A 10000-nucleotide genomic window follows, 5' to 3' on the forward strand; every position below is an offset into this window, starting at 1 on the left:
GCACTTTGATCAGGTTTCTCAGTGGGTGCGTCACTGAGTGGGGAGAACCTGTTTGACTATGAAAAAGACTATGCCGCCTCACAGTCACCCAGTCACTGCGGTCAAGCCAGCCGCCACTCCGAAATGCACGGTCAATCTAGCCGCCACACTGTTTTGCTGTGCGCGCATATACTGTGCATTACGGCGATCTTCCGCTGGTCTTTCGAGTGCATTCACTCAGCTAGTTTTTATTTTTAGTGCTTAACTTATACATACAGACAAGAACAGGGAAATAAGACATTATTCTATCTCTTATAAATCACTTCACTCAAGCAGTTTATATGTCAAAATGAATGAAGAAATATGTATATTAAAGAAAAAGTTAGCGATTTAATCAACATAAATGAAGATAAAACATGCAAGTATTACAAAAGATTGGGCCCGATAACCTGAAAATGACTTGAAATGTTGGGTAATATATATTAAGATAATTAATTATACTACTACTAATAATAGTAATAATAAAGTAATATCAGATTAACTGTCTGTAATATTATTATAATAATCTCTAAAAATGTATTTAAAATAGGCCTGATAAAATGAAATTGTCTAAAAGTGTCAAGTAATAACCTAATAATTAAAGTTTAAAAAATGATATCAAAATAACTATCTGATGTGGAATTACAAAATAAAAGCCCCGCCCCCCCCCAAAAAAATCTCATATACAACCTGTTTTGCTTAGCATTTCAGATAGCTCTAAAAAGGAAAGTCCCTGTTATCACAGAACAAATTCAATTCACATAGACAGTCCACTACCCCAGTGTGTCACTCAGCCAGTTTCAGGACGATATGATGTTGCATTACAAAATGAAAGCCCTCCAAAATCTCACATATGACCAGTTTTATCTTTGAATTTGAATAGCTCTAAAAAGAAAACTCCCCGTTTCCACAGACCAGGTTCAATTCAGATTAATAGTCCACTACCCCAGGGTGTCACTCAACCAATTTCAGGACTGTCTGATGTTGCATTACTAAATAAAAGCCCTCCAATAACTCATATATGACCAGTTTTGTCTTATTTTGGATAGTTCTAAAAAGGGAACTCCCTTTTTCCACAGAACAATTTCACTGACAGTCTTTGGGGTAGTGGAATGACAGTCCACTACCCCAAAGTGTCACTCAGCCAGTTTCAAGACGATCTGATGTTGCGTTATGTACAAAAAGCCCTCCAAAAACTCATGTTCTACCTGTTCTGCATGTCATTTTAGATAGCTCCACAGACCTGTTTCAATTCTGATTGACAGTCCACCACCCTAGAGTGTCACTGGGCCAATGCCAGGACTGTCTGATGTCACATTACAAAATAAAAGCCCTCAAAAAACATTCATATATATATATATATATATATATATCCTGTATTTTCCATATTTTCAGATAGCTCTAAAAAGAAAAGTCCCTGTTTCCATAGACTATTTTCACTTCAGATTGATAGCACACCACCCCAGAGTGTCACTTATGCAATGTCAGGACTATATGTACAATTCCAAAATGAAAGCCCTCCAAAAATTCAAATAAATTCTGTTTTGTATGTCATTTCAGATTTTTATAAAAAAGAAACTTCTGATTTCCACAGACTAGTTTCCCCTCAGATTGACAATACACTTTCTCACAGTGTCACTTACACCATTTCGGACTGTCTGATGTTGAATTCCAAAATAAGAGCCCACCAAAACTTGTATATACACTGTTTTGTCACAGTTCTAAAGTAGTGTAAGTGATACTATGAGAAGGTGTACTATCAATCTGAAGTGAAAGTAGTCTGTGTAAACAACGAGATACTGTTTTCTACTTATCTGAATCATTAGACAGTCCTGACATTGTGTGAGTGACATTCTGAGGTGAAGTCTGAAGTGAAAATGGTTTGTGGAAACAGTTTCCATTTTATACCAATCTAAATTGTTATACAAAACTGCTTATGAGTTTTTGAAGGACTTCAATTTGTAATATTGCACCAGATAGTCCTGACATTGTGGGAGCGACAATGAGGAGGTGTACTGGTTATCTGAAGTGAAAATGGTCTGTGGAAACAGGGAGTTTAATTTTTATACCAATCAGAATTGACAGACAAAAGAGTTTTGGGGGGACTTTTATTTTGTAATTACAGATCCAGACATTTGTGGGAGTGACACTCTGGGGTGGTGTACTATTATTTTGAATTGAAACTGGTCTGTGGAAACAGGGAGTTTCCTTTTTAGAGCTATCCAAAATCACAGGCAGAACAGGTAGAATATGACTTTTGAATGGCTTTTATTTTGTAATTCAACATCAGACTTACCTGATTTTGGGTGAGTGACAACCTGAGAAGGTCTACTATCAATCTTAAGTGAAACGAGTCTGTGGTAACAGGGACATTCCTTTTTAGAGCTATCTGAAATGCTAAGCAATACAGGTTGGATATGAGATTTTGGAGGGCTTTTATTGTTTTTTGGCTTTTTATTTTGTACTGACAACCAGAGAAGGTCTACTATCAATCTGAAGTGAAACGAGTCTGTGGTAACAGGGACATTCCTTTTTAGAGCTATCTGAAATGCTAAGTAAAACACCCTTTATATGAGATTTTGGATGGCTTTTATTTTGTAATGCAACATCAGACTTACCTGATTTTGGGTGAGTGACAACCTGAGAAGGTTTACTATCAATCTGAAGTGAAACTAGTCTGTGGTAACAGGGACTTTCCTTTTTAGAGCTAACTGAAATGCTAACTAAAACAGGTTGGATATGAGATTTTGGAGGGCTTTTATTTTAATGCAACATCAGACTTACCTGATTTTGGGTGAGTGACAACCTGAGTCTTTAATAATCCAACACAGAGCACAAGGAAGACGTTCAAGACCCAACAAGGAAACATGGGGCAGATTACACATTTATACTAAACTTAACGAGGGACAGACAGGTGCGGGGAATCAACTAATAATGAGACAACGAGAACAGGAACATGACCAAATAAGGGAACACTGAAACAGAAACAGGGGCATAACAGGCCCATAATCCTGACAACTTGCATGTTTTATCTTCATTTATGTTGATTACATCGTTAACTTTTTCTTTAATATGCGTATTTCTTCATTCATTTTGACATATAAACTGGCTGAGTGACGTGATTTATAAGAGATAGAACAATGTCTTATTTCCCTGTTCTTGTTTGTATGTATAAGTTAAGCACTAAAAAAAAAAGAAAAAAAAAAAACCTGGCTGAGTGAATGCACGCGGAAGATCGCCGTAATGCACAGTATATGCACGCACAGCAAAACAGAGCGGCGGCTAGATTGACCGTGCATTTCGGAGTGTCGGCTGGCTTGACCACAGTACCCAGTCGCCCTGCTGCGGAGGCTCTGTAACCGGAACCGAACAATGTACAGGACTCCCTCACATGTGAATCCCTCGTCGCCGACAGAGAGAGCTAAACTATACATGTGGCAAGCGGTGCAAGCAACAATAGCAGGAAAATAAGCCATTACTCACCGTCATTGATGAATGATTCTGACTTACCACTGTTGTTTGATGAACTAGTGAAAAAACGGAGCAAGAGAAAAAAAAAGAAAACAGCAATAGACTTGAATGGAAATGTGAATTACAAGCTAACCGGCTAACGAATGCTAACGCGCTGCAAGCTCGCTGCACTTAATCTGTACCAACAAGACTAATTGTTATGGGTTAAATTGCAGTTTACCACTTTTTTACAGTGCACTGACTAATGCACTGACAAATAATACAAGTATGAGATTTTGTAAAATTCACTTTAAAAAGAAAAAAACAGTTAAACATAAAAAAAAAATGAAGTAAATATGAACGCTGAACATATCCCTAAACCTAACCTTCACCCATGTAGTTACTTTAAACTACCCATTACTTTCTTAGTTAAGTATATTGTAAGTACATCTACTTTTTAATAAATAAATAAATAAATAAATAAAAAAGCAATGCCTAGTTTTTTTTTTTTTTTTGTGCAATCAAGGATATGCTTTGACTAAACCAATGGTTCCCAATCCTGGTCCTGGAGAACCCCCAACACTGCACATTTTAGATGTCTCCCTATTCAAACACACCTGATTCAACTCATCAGCTCATTAGTGAAGACTCCAAGACCTCTCAACTCATCAGCTCATTACTGAAGACTTCAAGACCTCAAATGTGAGTGTCATATAAGAGAGACACCAAAAACGTGCAGTGTTGGGGGTTCTCCAGGACCAGGATTGGGAACCACTGGACTAAACCAATCACACATTTTTCTTCAAATAACACATTAATTGCTTCCTCTTCTTCTTCTTCTTTTTTTTTTTTACTGGAACTGAAATCTTAGTAGCAATAACAACTGAAGTAATCTTCAATTATTAATGATTATTGGTAAATAAATTATTATACAAAAACAACATCTAAAGACATCAGTCATAGTAAAATGTTTAATTGACATATAATAATGATAATAATAATATACACCACTTAATGGACAATATCTAAATAACTACAGCCATGATAAAAAGACCAAGCAATATGATGTCTCTATAAAACTATTCACTTCTATACAAACACACATCTAGCTAAACCATATCTAAAGACTTTATTTATCAATCAGTTTCAGTCACTCACTCTTAAACTCTCAAGCACTACTCCACTGTGGCAAAATCTAAACTATGTATTATTAACAATGAATCAAATCAATGTCACTTAACTGAGGGTTATACAGTGCCAATGTGAAGCCCAGCCTGAGGCAGATACTGAGATTGTGGACTGATCCTGCAGTCGAGTTTCAAGAAGCTGTGTGGCTGATGCCACAATGGATGAAGAACATGAGAGAGAAGATAGAGAGTCCTGAAGAGCTGACTGTGGTGGGAGCCGAGAGTTCTGGGAGCTGGATGAGTGACTGATGGGATTCCTCTGATTCTGAAGTGGACTGGAGAAGCTCTGATTCTAGACCTGCATTTTTCACGTGATCAGGGGAATGAGCAGGTTGCATTGAGAGAAACTGCTGCTGCCTTTGATGGCCTGAGAAGGGAACCAACCTACAAAAAAAAAATAAAAAAATACGAAAATATAGTTTAAATTTAAATTAAAGGCAGTTATTTGAACTTTTTAAAATTATTTTAAAACCAATTAGCTGAACTTTAGAATGTTTTTGATCCACTTAAGTAAGACTTCAGTACATATTTATATGTAATTTCATAATTACTTCTTTTGTCTTTGAAATACAGTTAAAGTGTACTGCTGTGACAGCCAGGCAAGGCAAGGATAGGATGTGTTTCCATATGCAGCTTTTTTTTCTTCTTCTTTGTTTACACAAATAACCAAAAGACTAACCAGGAGAACTGTTGTGCACAATTACAGGCAAAGTAAATGGAAAACACATAAACATAAAGACAATACTCGATATTGAACAGAGGTAACAAAGGGCATTAAATACACCAGTTAACAATTAACTAAACAAGATACAGGTTATAAATAGGGAAACAAACTAGCAATTGAAACCAGGGGAACACAGGACACAAGAACTGAACCACAACCAAACATGACAACTGCTGAATGTACTGTCAAGCATTTAAGATAAACTAAAATAGACTTTATTGTCATTTCTTTTGGAACGTATATGTCGTGTTTAACTATATTTGTAATGATGAAGTTGCAATTTAGTACATTTAAAATATATTCACTTCAATATATTTCTGTCAGGACCACTATCGTCAAAATGATAGATACTTAGCATAAAGTTTGGTTTGGCAGTATGGTTCTGTTCTGGGCAAAAACTCCCTGCCCATATTCAAGATAAAGGAGTATGATTCAGCGAGGAATATCAGAAAGCCAAGTCCTGACCCTGGCGAAAGGAGGAGTTGGGGATGGAGGGGGGTAATTTGCTCCTGAGCAAGCGGAAAAAGCTGCTGAATAATACTGAATAGAGCTTATATAGGAATGCTGCGATAGGTGTCGTATTCCTATAGATAGATGTGATCAGCTGAGAATCAGCTGATGCAAGCTTGACTCACGTGACCTGCCAGAACTAACGATAACGCTTAATTATACCTGTATAGTTTTGTAATCGATCTACGAGTATGTCATGATCTATGGCAGGGATGGGCAACTGGCGGACCGCAGTGTCTTTTAGTACTGGATCATATTAGACTCGGATGATCAATTTTAAAACATTTGAAAAGCAAGTCACGTAAAGATTGCTTTCAGTTTATGATGTTAATACTATCTCCAACCAGGAGAGGTCGCTGTTTCCAGCCGCTCCCTTATTAATTTCAGCGTAGCTGTCTATACACTGTTTGATGAATGAATCTACTATTTACATCAGGGATGGGCAACTTTGATAGTGACATTTTTTCTCCTTTATACCAAGGGGCCAGATTACTAATCCACGTCCACACACCTTTTACACCGTTTTACTCAATTTCCTTTTTATTGAAGGAAATTAAAGTATAACTAATGGAAATATTACCCTGACTAGCCAATGTAAACATTTCAATTGTTTGTTGCAAATTTACAGACAATGCAATTGAAATGGTTACATTGGCTAGTCAGGGTAATATTTCTGTCCACTGACAACAAAGTTTTCCTTCTGAATTAGCATAACTGCACAAGTTTTATGCTTAATAAAAGCTTTAAAAACAAATGACATTAATAATGTGAGTACACATATGAAGTTATTTCATTGAAGTCCACTAAACAAAGAACATTTTTTAATTTAAAATTAAACTAAACACTGCCTGAATACTTTCAATTAATTAAAATAATGAAACCTAGAAACATAAATTGAACTCAGATCTCTTGGAGTTAACCATAGCTAGCAGTTAACCATAGCTAGCAATAAAACACATGCATGAACAATAATGCATCAGCAGCTACCGACTTTTAAATAAAACAACATGCAGCATCACATCATGTTTTGGTCCATCCTAGCCCTAAGCACGGCTGCCTTCAGCACAACTCAACAGGAGCCTTATAAAATCCCAACATAACAGAACATCACACAGTAACAGATCTCATATTCAATAAAAAAAAAAATCAACATCAACATCTAAACCTCTTTTAATTCTCAATAAGAACTTTTGTATGACAGAAATAAAGTCCAACTGGTTAGTATAAGTGAAGTTGGTAATGCTGTTTATGGAGTTGTTTAATCATTCTCTGTTGAGATCTTGAGATTTAATGTGTCCTTTTTCTTGCAATTGATTTAATCTAAAGCTGTGGCTGAAAGTCAATTATAGTTGTTGTGTTTTGGTTGTTTCTTCTTTTTTCTGTTCTTGTTGCTTCTCTTTCCTTCAGCAATTCTGCTTGTTAACAGCAGGTGTTTATTTCTAATGACGCTCAGTGTCTGAATTTGCTTACTTGTTTTTATTCACGTGTCAAGTGGATTTGAGTAAACTAATGATACACAGGCTGTGTTTAGAGTCTTCAAAGTTTATTGAACAGATACACAGTTCATATACTTTTCTTATCATGCATATCATTGAACTAAAACTTTAAACACCGAAATTCTTTTCTATGACCTTAGATTCATCTCTTCTGTGACTCTTCTGAGATGCAAATAATAAATAATCTTTTATATTTACTTATGTAATATCAAAATGTATTGACAGGTTTTAGGGTGGATATACTGTACATGCACGACATATGTCCAAAACTGTATACACATACACAAACATACATCTCTGTGTGCTAGATATGTTTATATATGAAATTGTTCCCATTTCTAAAAAGTTTCATATATGTTTTTACTTAATATAATAATATATATCATATATGCATATTTAATATGTCATATATTACATTTCAGTATGGGTATGTTTGCTGCAACATAACATCTGACGTCTGTAATTAATAATCAACATAGATGAATAAAAACCCGTCTAATTTCCACTGACCATTTTTTTGTGCTGAACGAACCTGGAATAAAATATCTAGAGTTATGAATTTGAAAAGGAAATGCAGAAAATATATATCAACGAAAGGGGCTTTCTCATCAACCTTTCAATGACAAGGGCTTTTTTCTCTTTTATCTCATGATTTAGTCATAGTCTAATTTATCTCACTAAAGCATAAAAACAGTACAAACATATATTTTTAAAGGGGTCATATGATGCGATTTCAATTTTTCCTTTCTCTTTGGAGTGTTACAAGCTCTTGGTGCATAAAGAAGATCTGTAAAGTTGCAAAGACTAAAGTCTCAAATCCAAAGAGATATTCTTTATAAAAGTTAAAGGGGTCATATCATGCTTTTTTAAAGATCATTATTTTGTGTATTTGGTGTAACAGAATATGTTGACATGCTTTAATGTTCAAAAAACACATTATTTTTCAAATACTGTACATTATTGTAGGTCCTCTATGCCCCGCCTCTCTCAAACGCGCTTTTCAGACTGATGAGCTTTGTAAAAATCGACGCGTTTCTGAAAGGAGGGGCATAGAGGAGAAACAATAATGTACAGTATGTGGAAAATGTGTTTTAACCTTAAACCGCATAAACACATTTCATTACACCAAATACACAAAATAATGTTCTTTTTAGCAGCATCATATGACCCCTTTAAGGAAAAGACTCCCAATGGACTTCCACTTTACTTAAATTGACTGCAGACAATACTGAAAACAAGAGACTTTGGTGGTTATGGTCGTCTTTTTATCCTTTAAACATATCCCTATTTCTTAAGCGTTTCTTGAATGATGTGATTCCCTCTGCTTTTATAAGTGATTTTAAATGATAATCAAGACATCCTGTACATGCATTCAAAGAGAGAGACGTATTTACGCTGTAAAAATATGAACTGACATGAGAACCTTATGTCCTCTCACCATAGAAATCAATTAAACTGATCTCTTCTTTGGCAGTCTCCCCCATTGAAGACCTCATGTTTCAGTCTGATTAACTCTGACATCAGCGTTCATCTCATCAAATGACCTCATTTCCTCTTTCCATTAACATCATGTTCACAAAAACTGCCAGTCAGCTTTAATGATTTGTCCCAAAAATTATATACACAACAGGATTGTTGCATTTCTCTGAGATGGACAAATGAACATCTTTCTAATTGGCGTCAATGACAAACACTTTTACAGAACAGAACATTGTTTCTTGTGTGATAAATCATCACAGAAAAAAAAAATAAAAAACTTGTAGGCCTAACACCTTTAATTGTCTAACTTGAAACAGGGTCTTTGCTCAATAAGTAATATGTAAACAAATGAACAGTGTAAAATAAATGGAGAAAGACCACAATCAAAGCAATCAATGAAAATTAGAAGAATCAAACATTCTTAAGAAAAGTTTAGAAATAAAACATCAACTAAAAGATCATTTAACTGCATTTAACTTTAGATACACTAGACACCATCATGTCTAACATTATTGCTGCTGACTCCCAAAGGGTCACACTTTAATTGGTTCTGTGACATTTGACCCATATATGCTAATTACTGTGTTGTGTCCTAACAATGATCCTAAGTAAGGCTTCTTGAAACGGGATGATTTATCATTCCAGTGTTTAAGTTTAGAATTCCACGTAGGCTGGACTACAGAGACCGCTGATGTTGTGGGTGTGCTAGAAAGGGCAGCACACATATCGATTTGATGCTAATTTCATTCAGAGCATAAAGTGATATAAAGGGCACACTGAATATGAAAGCATGTGTTATGGCTTTTCTGGCATTTTATAAAAGACATGCACATCTATAGCGGTATTCAGAATTTACGTTACAAATAAAGCTTAGAAAGTTCTGTAGAAGTCATTTCGTAACACTTCCAGGGCCTAACACAGTAAAAGATGACTAAACTAAAAAAAACTGTGGAATGAAAATTCTTCATGTACAAATAAGGTTAATGCTTGTTTTAGCATGACTTAGAATTGGAAATCTCTTCTTTTGGAAATCTACAATTGGAAATCTCTAGGTTTGAACATGGCCAAGTCTCAGAATTAGTGTGTGGTTTGCTGGACCTAGATTAAACCTAGACATACTTTTTTTAAGTGCGTTA

The 10000-nt window shown here is 35.4% G+C and overlaps 1 protein-coding gene across 1 annotated transcript in view; it reads right to left on the bottom strand.

Moving 5' to 3' along the window:
- Nucleotides 1–9336: 9336 nt before the first annotated feature.
- LOC107742657 (heat shock factor 2-binding protein-like) overlaps nt 9337–10000 on the bottom strand; it is a 5045-nt gene continuing 4381 nt past the window's right edge. The window contains exon 8 of the mRNA XM_016555710.1: nt 9337–10000. This exon is cut by the window's right edge and continues 245 nt beyond it. The gene's annotated coding sequence lies outside the window, so the exon portion shown is untranslated.

This window comes from Sinocyclocheilus rhinocerous, unplaced genomic scaffold (assembly GCF_001515625.1).
Source record: "Sinocyclocheilus rhinocerous isolate Xijiao unplaced genomic scaffold, SAMN03320098_v1.1 scaffold947, whole genome shotgun sequence".
Lineage (NCBI taxonomy): Eukaryota > Metazoa > Chordata > Actinopteri > Cypriniformes > Cyprinidae > Sinocyclocheilus > Sinocyclocheilus rhinocerous.